The 18,197-nt window shown below is 39.1% G+C and overlaps 1 protein-coding gene across 1 annotated transcript in view; it reads left to right on the plus strand.

Annotated features, from left to right (window-relative positions):
- Positions 1–18,197, plus strand: part of XKR4 (XK related 4) — a gene marked incomplete at both ends in the record, with an annotated part of 215,905 nt that overhangs the window by 137,881 nt on the left and 59,827 nt on the right. The gene's annotated exons all lie outside the window — the stretch shown is intronic.

The following is an 18,197-nucleotide window of genomic DNA, read 5'->3' on the forward strand; positions in this document are numbered from 1 at the left end:
ACTTGGGATCTAGAAGGTGACAAAAATTCCATGAGGCAGTGAAGAGTAAAGGGAGGAGGGGAGAATCAGAGGGACAGAGGAAGGAAATGCAGAATTTTTGTCATTTGCTTTGCAGGAAGAGTCATGTGCTTACCACTGTATAAGAAGAAAATGTGACAGCACCTTGCTCCAAGAAAATGTTGGGTCTGGTTAGCTTATTAGGAGTAACATGCAGTGAGTCTGATTGGGTAAAAAAGGACTGGACACAAAGTGGGTAACTGTGTGAAAATCTTGATCCTGGGCAGTTTCCTGTGGATAAATCAGAGGCTTTACCTTTAAAGAGCTCTGAACTGTCATGTAATAAAGAGCTGTCCTTCGTCCTGTGGCTTTGTTTCATTAGATCTAAAGCTCTGCCATCTTAATGGGAAAAAAAAAAACCAAAACCACAAAGTTTCTCTTTTAATTGGCTGGTTCTCTGTACAAGGAAGTTTGCCTAAGCACTTCCCTACAGCTATTTTTCAAAATTATAAGGCCCTACACCAACAAATTCAAACTATTATCATTGAGGAGAAGGTATTATCACTTCAAGATTTGTCTTCCCAGAAAAAGTGAGTCCAGAGTGAGACTTAGGAGAGGAATACTGTATGTATGGTCAGCTTTAATTTAGCTATCTTCATAAACTATTAATACAGAATGCCTCTTGTCCTCATTTTAGTGCAATAACGGATCTTTCTCTGAGAAATGAGCCTGGTGAGTAGGCACTAAGCCTATGATACACTCTGCAACTGGTTGTTAATTAGAGAAGACCTGAAATGCTTCAATTTAAAAGACAAAAATGGTTTCTACAGCCTGCAATCAGCTCTGTGAAACCTGTGTATCAGAAACCAGAAAATAATAAAACTATAATTAAGGATTTCAGCTGAGAAGATTGAAGGTATTTACTTATGCTGTCTTCCCCCATTTTCTTCCAACTTCCACAGAGAAAAGGATCCATTAAAAAAATCTAAGAAAATTAAACAAGGTTGTAGTATTTTCTTAAACAGTAATACCATTATACTCTCATGATAAAAGCAAATATGTTTTAGCATCTTGCCAGCTGTGAAAATCCTTTCTCTGTTTTCTCTCCTTTCTTAAAGAAATTATAAGGATAATGCATTGCACCATAGGATGGTGAATTAGCTGTGAGGCTGCATAAGAAGAGCATAATTTCTGTCAGTGGTATCATGCTCCAAAGGGGTGTTTTAAAAGGCCCAGCCATAAGGTATCTGCTTCAGCTAGCTGTCTGAGCCTGTGAGAGGTTTCTAGCATGGATCAATAAACAGGGTGTTTGATTGATTTTCTTTGTTTAGGGAATGCTACTAGTTTTTATTGTTGTTCTTTAAGTTCTCTGTCCCAGAGGACAAAGTTATTATGTGAACTGTTAAGTGACATCGCTGGTCCATGTTCTTAAAAATATATGGCTTTCACAAACCACAAATTTGGCATGGGAAATGAATGGTCTGCAAGTGGGGTATTCCTAATATTAATCTAATAATTACTATAAGAAAAGTTTTAAGTATTTTTATTTATGAAATTCTTTCTTTTCAATTCCAAATGCAACAAAACAGCATCATTCCCAACAGGAGAATGCTACCAGCATTGCTGAAGATTCCAAATTTTGTAATGGGTGTTGGCTTGGTTCAGACTATTTCTTATTTCAGTAACTAAGCCCTGCTAATCAAGGTAAGAAATATGTGCAGACCTGTACATGCATCTTTATGAGGATCATGCAAAATATTGTGCAATATCTGTGAAACCTTCCCTCTCAGTCTCCCATGCACTGCAGGAAGGACCACTTCAAAAGCCCAGAGGATGCACCACAGGGATCCTTTAGCACTTCTCTGGGCCCCCCAAACATGAATTTAAAAATTCAGTGTACTACACACTTACTGCAGTGTAAGCTTCTGGCAAGGACTATGTACCCCTGTATGTGACCCTGCAGCAGAGCAAGGCTTGTCTCGACTGTGCTTATGGAGTGTCATCTCTCTTCTGCATCCTCATCCTGAGATATCCGAGTAATAGTAAAATAGCTATGTTATTATCTAAAACTCTGATTCTTTTTTAAGATTCCATCAAAACTGTCACATTTAGAGGCAATGTTCATTCTTATTCTGCCTACAACCAGCAGCCAGGTCTCACCTGAGTGGAAGGAGTGAAATTGCTTGTGGGAAAGCTGATGATTTCTAGGTGCTAATTTCTCAAGAAGACAAACAACTTCAGTTTGACAGTGGACTAAACTGGAGCTGTGCTAATGCCCCTATTACCTCCATCTTTTCCACTCTGCTGATTCCCTTGAGTTTGAAGAAATATCTGCTCTCTAGAAGACTTACTGATGTGCCTTGAAGTAAGTAATTCCTTCCTCTTTTCCTCAAGGGAGCCTGTTTCTCCTGCCTTTGCTCTGAGCACAGCTGAACTCCCTGGGACAGGGGGATGTCACATAATGGGGAATGCCAGCCCTGGGGAGGCAAGGGAGGACACGGCATCAGGGTAGGTAAGAAAGGTCAGAGCCATCCCTTTATGTGCCACCTCATCTTGGAGTCCTGCCCACAGACTAGCAGTCATCCCTTGGCACTCTTTTACTTCAGTTTTCCTACTATGCCATTTGATTTTAGAAAGGCTTCTCATCTTAAAATGAGTAAACTCCAGCAAGCAAAAAATCCTGCTGACCATCTGATTGGAAAGAGACTCCCATCAGTTGTCATACAGGTACTATTTTCCTATTTAAGGGTACGGTGTTCTAACCACATCTAGATGAGCAGATAGACAAGATTACTCCCTGGATTTGCCACAGATTTTACTGTTTAGACTGTATTAATTAAAACATTGCTTAAATTATAGATTAGCTTCTCATTCCTGTTTACTGCATTGACAACTTTTTCTTCAGCCCCAGGAGGTTTGTTCTGGCTTCTCCATACAGTGCTATTAATCAAAGTCTATATCAAAGTTTAATCAAAGTCTAATCAAAGTTTATGTCATATAAAGCTGCATTTCTTAATAAGGACTGACATTAGTGCCAGAAGCAAAATGAAAAGTTCAGACCAGTTTATAAATTCATCAAATTTCACTGAAGTCCTCACACACCACAGAGTGACTGGATTCTGCTGAAAATGCATTTCCAGGAAATCTCCCTGGCTAAAAATTTTCCCATTTTCTACCAACACTGTTGGAAGCCCTATACTGTTCATATGCTGACACTGCAGCCAGTGTACAAAAGTTTACAGTGCAACCAAGCATCATTCTCCAGTCCTTCTGCTCCAAACAAATTGCTGCTCCTGCCTGAGCTGAAGAAGAAGCTCGGAGACTTGATAGCAGTTTATGACATGGCTGATAGATCCTAACTTTATCTGACAGAAGCAAATTATGTTGTGAACTAGTTGATTAAAAAAATCCTCTGGCAAAGCTCAACTTTGTGCATCAGGAATTCAGACTCTTTTCATATCAGCACAGCAAACTGAAAATCATTTAAGTCTACAACTTTCTGTGTGAGAACGTTATGCTTTTGCACAGCTTTTCTTTTTTGTTACCTTCCCAGCAATTTTGGATTGCTCTGTAAAATGCTGCCTACGTTTGTAGTGCCAAATAAATAAATAAAATATATAAAAATAATTCTGAAGCAATATTTTATACAATTCAATGTACATTTGTATGGAAATCAGGTGCAGCATTTGAGTTCTGGGCAAGTTGCCATTACTTTCCTTGTGTTGTCACAGTTCTGCGCCACTGCAGTCCAGCACCCAACCTTTCCACAGAGAAACTAAAACAGAGCAACCTATAGTTATAGATTCTGCTTGATACTTGGCAAAATAGATTTCCAGTGATGAGGATCAACAAGTATGATATACTACAGAGTAAATGTGTTTTCTGGAAATTAAATGATCTTAAACTGATCTGCAGGTCTTTTTGCAAATTTTAAAAATGCTATCTTGTGCTCATTAGGATAGAGCCATCATATTAGCATACCCTTGTTTCTGACAGTCCAGGAGAGGACATCCTGAAGGCGATCATGTCATATAATCCATTTTGTAACCTGATTACAATCTTAAAACTAGTTATACTCTTAGTACCTAATATACCTGTTGAAATTTAATTCTCTGATTGATAGAGACTTGTTGATGCCTGTCCTGACTTTTTAATTTTATCAGCAGTCTGTCCATGTTTATTCTTGTGCCACCCTTGTTTTTACACTTGTTCCCTAAGGAAATAAGGTTCCTACAATTATATAGCCCATTTCTGTCCTTCAGTCCTGCTTTTAAGAACTTCTGATCCATTGCAGTGTTTCAATCAAGTACAAAAGAACAATCAAATCTCAAAGATAATTATGGTTTTTTAAATGTTGTAAAAAAAGCAGCCAATACAAAGAAAAATAAATAAAAGTAATTATCATTTTTTAAAATATATATTTTTTAAAATTGAGAGCTTCCATTACAGGGAAAATCAGTCAGACTTCAGCCAATTTATTTTTTTTTACTACATATCAGTCATCAGTCATATGCATCCTTCCAGACAAGGAATTGCACTGCTTTCCCCTGCCCAGTGGGACTGTTGTGAGTGACAAATGGGACTAGGGAATAAGAGATACTTTGATGGAAAAGTGGAATCATTCCTTCTGCTGTGTATTCTCTCGTCTCATGAGAGGTTCTGAATTTTCTTCATAGACTTTTTCTTCCTCAGTCCCAGTCTGAATTCATCTTTGGTATATACAGATGACCAAGACTGCACAGAAGTCTCCAGACGGCATTTATCCAGAGCTCCCATATTTCTCATGACAATATTTCACTAGGTATGATCTAGGGCTTCAATTCCCTGTTCCATCATGTATTGGACTAGTTAATTCTAGTTATTTCATGATCCTTTAAAACACACAGGCTCTTCTGGTGTCATGTCACTCTGATAAGGGTCCAATTACATTAAAAATGTATTAGTAACTAAATGCATGTAACAAAATTTCATTTCTTTTCGACTTTTCCAGCCTGCAAGGTGCCCCTGATTTTTCCATATATCACTCTCCTTTCCTACATTGATAACATCTCCCAAACACTTACTGGTACATTATGTTTTGAACAAAGGTCATTAAGATAAATATTCACACAAGATTGGTTCGAAGTGTAATCAGTATTGAAAAGGTAAGAGTTACTCTACTTCACCCCAAGGGTTCTTTATTAGCATTTCAACATCATCTGCAGTATCTTTCATTAATTAGTTCTTTTACCTGCCTTATTTCTCTTCTATTATTCCCTAACCTCTCAAGCATCCCCAGCACTTTCCCATTAGCATTATAGTCACCATTCTGCCATTTGACAGATTAGATCTGCCATATTTTACTTGTTGAGAAAGGGGTTATAAAATAAAGATATAGAGCTATTCTAGTCACTACTTCTCTTATTATCTACTTCATTTTTAATGTATCCATTCTTTTTCATACACTTTCATGTTTCAAGGCCAGGTTGGACAGGGCTTTGAGGAATTTGATGTTCCTGAAAGTTGTTCCTGCCCATGGCAGAAATTTGGAACTAGATGACCTCTAAGGTCCCTTCCAACCCAAGCCATCCTATGGTTCTAGATTAACCTTTTTTTTTCAGTTAGTTGTTGCTTTAAAAGCTGCTCTAAAACTTTGTGTTGTATTGAAGCCTGCACTGTAGTCCTGCTTCAGCCAGGTACTTGTGAAATGCCTCCTTTTCAGTCACATGGCACCACTTCTGGAGGAGGATGCGTAAGATACTTCTCACCAACGGCAGGATTTCATACATTGGCTTATTTTGAATCCTGAGACAGAGAGGTTTAGTTGCACTGGGTGAAAACAAGGAACTTCAAGTTTTCCTTCCATCTATGGTAATACAGATTTCCTTTCTGTCCTTATTTTCTATCAGCTGGCTCTGTCTTTGAGCTCTTATTTCAAGACCCCTTATGGAAAATTGTCGTGTAAAGCACAACCTTTATTGCTCATCATTCTTTTTTCCATTTCCACCAAAGAACAATTTCTGAGGTAGGTTTTGAGGCATGTTTCTGGAAGTTTTTGGGTTTCAGTATTCAAAAGCTCCAGAAATCCTTCTGTGCTTTGCCTCAAAGAAAACCCAAGTCTCTCCCACAGAGAAGTGGGGAACAGAACAATTAACTTCCGCTGCCTTCACTAATTTCTCTAAAATTCTCTCTGGCTTACTAACCAATCTATTTTTGTTTACCCCTCCATTTTATATAAATTAAACCAACATTTATGTGATTCAATGCTATTTTGCTACAATTAGATGTCCTGTAACAACCTCTATACTTTCCATAACTAAGTTTAGAAAGACTCCTCTCTGCTTCCTCTCAGAAAAGCTGTCAGCTGTCACACTCTGGAATATCTGGCCTGCCTTCAGCAGCACTTGTTCTCCAGCCTATATCTGACAAATCAGAGGCTGCCATAATGAGACAATTCTGTGCAGAATTTCTCCCTGTAATAATGGTTTGAACATCTCAATCCATATCCAAATTTAACTCTGGAATTCTACAGCAGACTCTTAACAACTACCCACTATCTTTCCCCAAAGTGATTTTGTATGCAAACAGAATCTGTTTTATCAGGGAACCCTTTCTGAACATGCTGCTGTCATTCCATTCACACACACTGCTTTTGCCATTATTTCCATCTTTTCTGGAAACCAGCTCTCTTTCAGCACTCATGTCCAGGGAGTCATTATGAGACCATGGGTGTTTCTGTAACCCTATAGCTCCTTCTGTAGCCCTATAATGCCTCATGTCCTGTGTTTATTTCCTGTGTTTCCTGATGTCCTGCCCCTGTCTATTCATCTATCTAAAAGTGTGATGCATCAATACAACTTGTAAAGGCAAGAGGCAGTGTACACAGGTACTGTCAGGAAGATAAGGAATTGGCAGAGTTAAGGTGTTGCTTCTTAACAAACCCATTTTACAGGACCTCAACCCCTGAAAGTCAATCAGAGATGAATAGTGAGTATTTTTATTCTTTCTGTTTAACTGCTGTAAAATAACACTAATTCCTCTAGCAGCATTAGTAATAAGGGGAACTGCATCAAACATTATTTCATAAAATAATATGTTCTGGTGACTCTATTTTTTACTGAATTTATGCTGATCTCTTTATCTTTCTGTATTACCTATTAATTGGTCATAAAAAGACCAGAGGATCACACAACACTATATAGACATATAAGTGTGAGTTTGCATTATGATGCAAAAAATATCATTTGTGAAGCTTGGCCACTCATTAAACACTTTTTTCCATTCATTACATCACAGGAAAATGAATAAACTATTCAGGTCATTCTGAGTGAATAGTGATAAAGCTTCATAACATACCAACATGAAATCTGCATATGTAATTTTAATAGAAAAAAAAGTCATTAAAAACAGTATTAAGGAGATTTAGTATACATATTACTGCTACTCTTTTTGTCCTCATTCTTCTGGCATTAGCTATTGTAGCTACATTTCCAGATAAAGGTGTCTCTAGCTAAGCTTCAAAAATTTGTTGGGAGGTCTCAATAAATCAGCTGGTTACCAAAGATAGTAAGTATGTGCCTCCTTCACCAAAATTTGAAAGATCTTGTCATATATTTGGATATTTGAACATAACCTTAGGTACATATTTTGTCATACCTTAGAAGTATTATGCCAGTCTGAAAGAAAAAAAATATAAGTGGTTTGATAAACTTACATTTGCATAGGAATATCATTTAAAGATTGGTTTCTCAAGGCTTTTTGATGCAGTTTGTTCAAGTACCAAGCTGATAATCTCACCTCTGGGTGATATTTCTATCTTACACCAAGTGAGAATCTTGTCAAAGAATGAAAGAATAAGATAGGTCAAAGGGTCCTCAATCAAGCATCTGGTCCAAACTCTTTTGGAAGCACAACCATGTTCAAAAATCAGTCAGGTTCCTCAGGGCCATGTCCCTTTGAGTTTTGTGCACTTCTGTGGTTGCTGAGCCCACAGCCTCTGTGGGTGAACTGTACCAGTGCTCACCACCCTGGCAAAAATCTCTTTTCTTACAGCAAATCAGATTTTTCTTTGCTGCTATTTTGGGCCTCTAAGTTTGATGGGTTTGTATAATTCTCCTTTTAGGCAGGAGAAAATGGCAATTAGATCTCTCTTCTTGGTGTACAGTCCTCCTCAGGCTACACAAACCCAGTTCAGGCACCATGTGCTCTAGCCCCTAACATTGTGTCTGTGAGTGTACAAGAGAAGGGTTACAGATGTTATATACCTGGACTTCTGCAGAGCCTTTGACACGATTCCCCACGGCATCCCTCTCTCTAAATTGAAAAGAGTTGGAGTCGATGAGTAGACTGCTGGAGTCTGATGAACAAGGGAGTGGTTGGACAGTCACATCTAGAGGGTAGTTGTCAGTGCCTCAGAATCCTGATGGACATCGGTGACAAGTGGTGTTCCTCAGGGCTCCATATTGGGACTAGTGTTATTTAATATCTTCATTGATGACATAGACAAAGGGATTGAGTGCACCCTCAGCAAATTTGCAGATGACACAAAGCTGAGTGGTGTAGTTGACACATCTGGAGGGCAAGGTGCCATCCAGAGGGACCTGGACAAGCTCAAGAAGTGGCCCATGTGAATTTTGTGAGGTTTAACAAGACCAGGTGCTGGTGCTGCACCTGGGTCAGGGCAACCCCCAGTATCAACACAGACTGGGGGATAACAGATCCAAAGCAGCCCTGATAAGAAGGACTTGGGGGTACTGGTGGGTGGGAGGCTGGAGGCTGGACATGACCCAGAAATGTGCACTCACTGCCCAGAAAACCAACTATATCCTGTGCTAGATCAAAAGCAGAGTGCCCAGCAGGGCAAGGGAGGTAATTCTAGCCCTCTGCCCTGCTCTAGTGAGATCCCATCTGGAGAGCTGCATCCAGCTCTGGGGTCCACAGCACAAGAAGGACATGGACCTGTTGGAGTGTGTCCAAAGGAAGCCATCAAGTTGATCAGTGGGATGGAGAATCTCTTGTACAAGGAAAGGATAAGATTTAGGATTGTTCAGCATGGAACTAGAGTGACCTAATTGTGGCCTTTCAGTACCCAAAGGACCATTCTATGATCCTATTATTTCAGTGACCCTCCACTGGCCTTGCTCCAATTTGGGAAAGTATTTCCAGTACTGGTGGCCCAAAATGATATGAACATGAAAGGGGTTCCTTTGCCTATGTAAGTCTTTTTGTGACTCCTCTAAGTGTGACAAGAGGGTTTCTGAGATCCCTCTGCAGGGCAGCCCTGCTCTCCTGCAGATCAGCTGCTCCCCTCTGAGGCATCCAGGCTTTAAGGGCGTTGTGAGCCTGAGGGATTGTGAAAAGAAATTCTTTACTGCTGCAGGGAATGGCAAAAAAACCCAACAAAATATTTTCACATTATCTACAGGTTTTTAAATTTAATAGTGCCTTAGCAAAGCTGCTAATGTATACATAGTGGTAAAGACAGCTTGAGACACAAAGTAGTGCATTTAGTTTCTGCAAGCGTGATATATTGCCTACACACTGAATTTTATTTGTTGGGGAATGTCAGAAAGTTGGTGGCATATCCTTCTGCTCCCTTTTTTTTGTGCTAAAATTGAACTTGCCAAGGAAAAAATTTCCAGTTTCATTTTGGGTTCCTGTGTTTTTTTATGACTGGTACGTTTGCTCAGGGAAGGGAAAAAAAAAGTGATGCATGCTTGGCACAGGAAAAGCTTTCCTGTGTCTAATATAGCAGTGAGAAATTTTAGTCGTGATTGTGTCTTACCCAAAGACTGCACAATACTTCAAAGACAAGAATTAATGTGAATTCTTCATCAGGCAGTGACCTTCAAATCTCCAGTCACAAAGCCAAAGTGCATGTCCAGCTTCATGCCAAAAACACAGATCTGAAATTTTCTGTCATTTTCATTGCTAGTGCATACAAGTGCATGTTACTTTGTTAATCTGAAAAATTGCTCCTTTTTTTTGGCCAAAATTAACCAGAAAACTAATCCTTTTTCTTGAGAGTGATTTTAGCTGCAAGTTGCATGTCAAAGCTGGGAATGCAGGTTTTAAAATGGGCCTTGCATGACATCCAGGTTTAGTGGTATTTGGGATATACTACAAATTATGAAATTTGTATGGGATTTCATATCTTGTTTTATACATATAAGTATTTTTCATCTGTGTGTTAGGTGAGTATCAAGCTGCAAATATAAAAACCCATTGCATTTTTGCTTTGTGCTCAGAGTTTTGCAAGTATCAATGAATAACCAGTGTTACAGTGAGACTCAAACAAAAGGTCCAGTCAGGCACAGGAGATTTACCCCTATGGGCACCTTCTCACTGAACTCAGTGGAACCGTTTTAATGAATAAAATCTACTTGCTGGTCTGGGATTTATAGGAGCATTGTTTTGCAAAAAGGTATTAAGTAGCTGTCTTTTGTGTTAAGCACAACATTCTACCTAACCTAATAGGGATAAAAACCTATTAAATGTACTTTATTAGTTTTTTGTTTCCTAACTAAATTATAATGAAAATGAATTTAAAATATTTTTCTTTTTCCAGTGGGTGTTATTTCTCACAGCATGTCAGTTAATAAAGTGGTAAACTGTATTCTCTTCTCTGTATATAACGCATACAGTTTAAAAACAAACCATTAACGGCTTTTGTGTTACTGCTGAAGAGAGAATTTCTAGTTTTAATTTTGAGTGGGGCTTTTAGCATATCATTTGTGCATGGGTGACTAGTGTGCTCTGGGGAGTTAAAATAGCTTGGGCAGGAAGAATCACATGGTATGAGGTTACTCAATTACTATTGATCCCAGGGCCTTATAGCTAACAGACACTGCCTCTGTGTGTTCTTTCCCACCCTGTGGACATTTCAAGACGCAGAGGAATTCTTCCATACTCACATAATTGAGTCAAAAGTGTGAATTGAATCCTCCCTCAGTGTGACTTTTCCTGGCACAGCTGCAAGTAGTTCTCCCTGTCATCCTCCAGCAACCATCCAGGATTGTCACAGAGTTTTGCAGGAGCTCTGACAGCTGCAACCTCCCTGGAGCTCCTACCCAGTGAAACTGGAAACTGGGAAGACCCAATGTAGTGGTGTGATAACCCAAGAGCCCCGTGGCAGGGTCAGAGAGCAGCCCAGGGACTGATTGGGAGCATCCTGCAGGTGCCGGGCCCTGGGACCATGGGGCTTTCAGGGCTCATGTGTAGCAGAGATCATCAGCAGCAAACCCCTTCTGCCAGCTGCCACATGGCTCTGAGCAAGGCTGTTGCCATGTCCCCGGCAGTGGGGCCAACAGAGTGACTCACGAAAAACCTCCCAATTGGCTGCAGTTTTCAGTCTGCAAAATGAAATAAACTAACACCCATCTCATGCTTTATGCTGTACCAAAATCTGCAATAGCTTAGGGGCTGCTTCGTGAGCTGTGCTGTCCTCCCCATCACAGGGGCAAGTGAATGACGGGGTGTCCCCCTCCTTCAGCCATCTGCTGCCACCCCGGCGTCAAAGCCCTCTGAAAGCTTATGCAACTTCAGGCTGTTTTCAGCTTTTAATGAGTGTTTTTGGTGCTCTCATAGTCTCCTTCCTGCTCTGTAGATAAATGTATTGAGTGATTCATTATCACTAGAAAGGTGGATGAACAGATAGATAGATGATAGATAGATAGATAGATAGATAGATAGATAGATAGATAGATAGCTGTTTGAGCACCATCTAGTTAAGCTGGATCTTTTCCAAGTCTCCCATGCTATAGAAAGGCATTCAGAGCTTGTTTTGAGCTCCTAGGTTAGTCACTCTTGGTAATGAAGCTAAATAAGTAAGATGCCCCAAAGCCATAAAAAAATTGAGCTCTGGTGATCTTCTTGATCCTGACCCTAAGTGACATGGTAGCATTTACTCTCTGTATATTCATAGCAACTTGTCATCCTTAAATATAGCTCAAAACATAACTGCTTTCCTCAGTAACTGGGCTCTGTGCTGGTTTTGCTCAGCAGAAGGCAGAAAATGTGCAACGTGAGACCAAGGCAACAGTAAACTGAAAAGGGCTCCCCATGCCTTTCCTTCAGACCCACCGTAGTCCCAGCAGATCTCTCTCACGCCATGAGACCAGGACTCTCATCTAGAGGTTTTCAATGATGTATTTTCACCTGCAAGCACAGTAGACACTAAAATCATTTGCAGTGAAAAGAAATTCTGCTAGAGGATGAATATTTTATATCTTTTTTCTTGGCATTTCCTTTAAAAAGCGTGATTTTACTTTCCACCCCTATGGAGTCAGTTTTGTTATAAAGAGACAGCTCAGAAATGCCTGAAAGTATCTTGAATGGTGATTCAGTAGAAAAGAAATGGGGTTACAATCATTTGCTTGAAAAGAAATCTAAAGGTGTTTTCTGGTTTTGAGGGGTTTTCTTTCACTTCCTTGATAATGAGTGTAGCAGCAAAATCAGGAAAACAAGCTGAGAAATTTGCATGATGGAGCCATACACCTGGCTGACTCATTTCCACACCTGCTTTGGGGTGCTTCACTTCCAGCCACTTCAATGTCATTCCTTGAGAGGCAGAGCTGTGCAAACAAGGGCAGCAACAGGCCTTTGGCTTCAGCAGCAGCACATCCTGTGGCACCAGCCTTTGGAGCCAGATGGGTTTTCTGAGCAAAGCATAATGCATTGCAATTGAATTGATATTTTAAGCTAACACATGTTTAGATCAGAGAGGCTCACAACACAGTCACTTACAATACACGACTGATTGCTTCATGACAGAAGCAGCTAAATGCTGTAATGGGGAAGGTGGTATCAGCATTTCACTTCTAAATTTTGATTCTCAATTACTTAAAGCAGCTGTAAGAATTCACTTTTAGCTGGGGCTTGAACAAGGACATGGGCCAAGACCCAGAACAATCTAAAAAGCAGTATGAGCTGATCTCTTTATGAAAGGCTTCCTAGTATGAAAAAGCTTAAATATAAGAGCGTAGCAAAATCTGCTACCCCCAAGGCAGGATCCTGTGTTTGTTTCTGAAACTCAGATACAATTGAGGCAATGAGAATGAACAGAGCTTTGAAAAAAGCTTTTCTGAAAAGATCAGCTGGATAAAATGTACAGAGCTGCAAATGATCTCTAGGAAAGCACATTAGCTATACTTCACCTAACATGAAAGCTGAAGGACCACTAAGCTGAACAGTGGCAAAATGTGAATTGTGTGTTGAGGAAGTGTTATCTTTAAAACATTTGCCTGTATAAGGTATCCCTTTGTAGTCAGGTATCACTGAGGCCAAGCACAAGAAGTAAAGGTGACAAAGGATTGAAGAACATTATTATTGTTATTGTTATTGTCATTATGAGTACTATTATTATTATTATTCAGCATTCTAACAGCAAATGCTTACAATCTAGCCATTGTGTCTTCCAGAGTTTTGCTTTCCGAGATAGAAAAAGCATTTTTCTTCATGGCAGGCAATTCCTGAACTGTTTATTGTAGAATTTTTTATACCATTCAGTGAAGTGTCTTGCTCTAGTTGCTATCAGCAAATGAAGTAGCAAGTCCATCACAACTGACTTGTGTTATGGTTTTTTGTTACTACACTTGGGGAGCTCTCATGCATTAAGGGCTTTTTTTTCCTCCTACTTGAGGTTTCATCAATAGCAGTCTCAAGACCAAATTTTTCAGATTATATATTCAGAAGTATTTGAACTTATTAGGCAGAACAAAGAAGATCAGACACTTTAAGAATATCTTCTGCTTTGACAGTATCTATACATACTCTGAATCAATTTCCAGATTTGATTCTAAGTAGAGCTTTCTTTATCCTGTCCTGAAACAGAAGAGACAGCTGCATATACAAAAGTTGAAAGTAAGATTGAAAGGTATTATAGAAGATGGTTCGACAAATATCTGAACATAAGTAATTTGTAGAACAAAGTCATCAGCTAAGAAATGCTTCCAGTTAGAGACTTTCACACATTTTTCTACATGTGAGCTTACCTGCTATTAAGTAAAATAGTCCTGCTGGGAAGGCTATAGAAAGATGGTTCTCAGATACCAAATTTCTGGTTTTGAGAACTATATATTAAACTTTGCAAAGTATGTAAGGAGAGAAGATAAGATCTGCAGTCTTCAGAAAGCTGGAACGTAACAAAGAGAAAGAACACCAGGCTTTTTGATTACATCTTAAGGGTGACATTTTGGTTTCTTTCTATAACACACCAATAAACCGTTACTTTGAAAAAAAACTTTTAAAACTCCATGTCTAAAGTTAGGACAAGGGATCCATAGTTAAGCACATAAATATGTAATCTGCTTTCCAAATGGATAAGTATGTGTAACGTAAAGAAAAACTTGGAGTTATGTGTTTGTAAATATATTGAAGCTACAGATGAATTTTCTAAGTACTTGTTGATCCACATGACATCTTAACCCACTAAAAGTCCAAAATCATACATTGTTGAAAACCATGAAAATATGTGGTTTTTTATGATATCCTATGAAATTATTATCTTATAATCTTGTAAAAGTAATAATCCAGTCACAATATATTTTACAACTTAAAGGGTTTTCATGAATCCCTTAATAAGCACTATGAAATCATTACCTAATTTTGAATATATATATTTCTTTAAATAAATAGCTTTGTCTGTAGTACAATTTTGCTCCTTTATTGATGTATCTTGTACATATCAGACTATGAACTTACTTATGAGTCTACATTTTTGTTGCCTGATAAGATAGCCAAAAGGAACAATTTTTTTTCCCCCTAAGGATAGTATTAATTACTTAACTAATATTTAGGTTTTGATTGCTTCCCCCATATGGACACAAAAACAAACATACAATTCCATTAGCACCTCACCAGTGAGTGCTAAAATGTTTATTAATTCTTCACAGTGACTATTTGATGCTGGTTCCAGTTAAGCACTACTGCCTAAATATTCATTTCCTGGCTTATTAATCCACGGTGACAGGTCCTATATTCTCCTTTTTGTCCTCCCCTCTATTCCCCTCCTCCCAAACACACTTTCTCCTCACTGTTGTTTGCAAAAGATTCTTATTTTAATGACAATGTCATAAATTTTGAAGAAAAGGGAGGTAACGCTTTTAACCAGTATTTCTGTTGTCAAAACCAGATGCTTTAGCTTCTGAGTGTCTTTGAATACAATCATTTAAATATGTTCAGCCCTCTAAAGCCATTATCAAGGCTGTAATGGTACAACTCACATTGTGTTTTTATTATGGCCTCTCCAAATAGTTAATGTCAGGTGGCAGATGAGGAGGAATGTATTTGGATCACAAAATTCACTCTCCTGCTATGAAACACAAAGAAACTAACTGAACAATACTATGCTACAAAATGCAAAACAATAATCAACAAAAAAAAAATCATTATGTCATTAACTATGTCCTAAGTGAGGCAAGAATAGGCAAACTGTGCAGAGTGACTCATCTATTTATGTGTGGAAGAACTTAGGACTGAGATTTGAGATTTCTGTGCAAGCTGGAACTGAATTTGTATTGTTCCCCAGCAGGACTGAGAATTCATCCTGCATGTGAGCATCCTAAAAGCTACATGTTTGGCAGAAGTCTGCATCTCTGCTAACATTTTCTTTAAACAACTGCAAGAAAAAAGAAGTTAAAAAAAAGAAAAAAGCAGTAGCTACGTGCATGATCATAAATTGCTCTAGTCTGTGAGTTTCCATGTCCCAGTAAGCTTCAGGGTTTCACCAGAGAATATAAATTGAAACTGACTGCAACAGTTGGCTCTAGATTTTGTTGTCAGGGAGCAGTATTCATTTTCCTCAGTGCCTGATTTCTGTTGCCTTTCTGCTTAAGAGATAAAGAACAAAAGGAGATAAGGAGGCAGATTGAGAGAGCATGGCATAGGAATTAAAATACACTAAAATTATACCTTCGTCCTGCTATGAAGTGCCATAACCCCACGATACTGAAAAACTAGATCTATAATAGCAGAAATGTGCTGTTATGAGTGGGGATGAAAGAGGCGACAGATAAAAGTACTGGCCAGCAGAGTGCAAGCCTGCAACTGAGCTGCCAAAGTTGAATTTACATTTTAATTACATTTAATTCTCCCCCTTACACAAGCTTTGCTCAAAGCCATTGTGAGGCATTGTGGATCTGAGTCCTTCTGCAACATTGCTGAAGAAAAGCACAAGGCCCATATCTTTTCTTCAGCCAAGATTCCATCTTGGAACTGTCACAACACCAGCACTCTGAGTGATACCCAGGCCTCACCCAGGTACCTTGAGCCCTGCTGGGCACTGCCCATGGGGATCCCACCCACACCTCCCACCCTGGTGTAACTCCTGTTTTAAGACCTGGAGGAATCATGAGCAGCCTCCTGTACCCTGTATGTCAGTGCTGATACTCCTGTGAGCCTTGACAGACACACCTGCAACTTTTAGGACAGCCAGCCTTACATCACCCAGGGGCAGGCTGCTCCCTCACCACACTGGAGCTGTTTGAACCAGTCCTGGGCCCCTTTTGTGGGCATCTGACAGAGGAGAGAGAGGACACAAGGGAATTCTACTAAGATTTCACACCAGAAGTTCAGTTTCACATTTGGTCCTTGATAGACAGTGATTTGCCCTGGATTTGGCTCAGGTGTAGGTTCATTTCAGCTCAGTGATTTTCAGTTATGCTTCTCAGACATCATCCATTGTCACAAGGTTACTGTTGTTGCCTTTTTCCCAACCTGGAAATGAAACTCAAGATAATTTTAGTAAGGAGGTAATATAAAAGAAGATCTTTATTTGAAGGCCTTCAGAGGCAGTTATGGAAAGATGTCCACAAAAGCCCCCTCACCAGGGGTGAGTACATTTTATATGTTTTAGGAAATTAGCATAATTGATAAAAAGCACCAATTAGGAGGACAAGTGGTGATGCAATTCCGCCCCAGATCAAGCCCCTTCTCTGGAGCTCCCACTTCAGCACTAGCTGTACTTTGTCCATGAGAGTGTATCTTGAAGAGTTGTTCTCAGCCTTGGTTCCCAGGAAGAACCAAGACGGCATGGAGCCTTCTACCTCCCAGGGCTTGGAGCTCTGGAATTCGTTTTGTCTTTCTGCTTAGGGAAAGGCCATGGAAAAGTACTGGGAAAACAAGTCCCTAATACAATATGTCACAGAGTTACAAATATATGTATGAAGAATACAGAGAACATCTAAAAGAAAAAAGGCAAAATCTAAGTCATCACTGTGAGTAATTATTTTAGAGGATTCTGATGGAATATGCCAATGCTCTCAAACACTACTGATCATCTGGTTCAGGCTCTTCTTCTGACTTGTATATTAAATGAGCTGACATTTGTTTCAGCTAATTTTGTTTTCTGCCAGAATTCCAGCTATCTCAAATGAATTTGTTTTAGGAATGTTCTTTCTGGTCCTTGCTTGGATGGGGGCTTCATATTCCATTGGTCTCAGTGATCCCTTGTTCCTATAGATATTCATCTGAATATCCAATTCTTCTTGTCATCGGGGTTTTGTGCAAGAACATGCATAGTTAGGTTGAAAATAGAGAAAAATTGTCTTAAACTAGGTATTCCTCATCCAGTTGTAGAGGAAAACTTTTCCTGAAATAAACATTATGCCAAATAGAGACATGTCAACTGTCCGAGCATGCTTCTTAGATTGTCATGTAAAGAAATTAGTAGAAGCTGCTCAAAAACTGGCAAAGTTTTCTGTAATTTTTTTTCTAATTTGGAACATAAAGTGTCAACAATCTCCTGCTTACACTATACTGGTACAATTTATGGCCCAATACTTTATTCTCTACCATCAACTGCCATGGGAGCTGCCTGAACAATGGTTCTTCATTATGTGTGGAACATTTCACACCATGAAAGTGTCCCCAAACACTTTATAGAGTTACATAAAACAGTCTCAGTAAATAATAGCAGAGAAAAAATAAATTTAAAAGATTTAGGCAAAGGAAAGCAGGAATAATTCAAACACTTAGTCAAACATGCAGCACAGAGCAAGGCAGTAAATGATGCCATGTATTTCTTTTGAAAATACCTAGAACAGTTGTTTTGTTTTTTTTTTTCCATTTGCTCTCTAAAATACCAACATTGCCTCTCAAGAAAGCTAAAGAGAATTAGTGTCATAAACAAGCAGCCTGGAGTCTAACAGAGGCAGCCATACAGAGTGTTAAGCTTTCTTTTCAAGAAACCATCCAGTCCTGGTGTAACAAGATACTTAAACCAG

Source organism: Zosterops lateralis (genome assembly GCF_965231275.1).
Source record: "Zosterops lateralis genome assembly, chromosome: 1".
NCBI lineage: Eukaryota > Metazoa > Chordata > Aves > Passeriformes > Zosteropidae > Zosterops > Zosterops lateralis.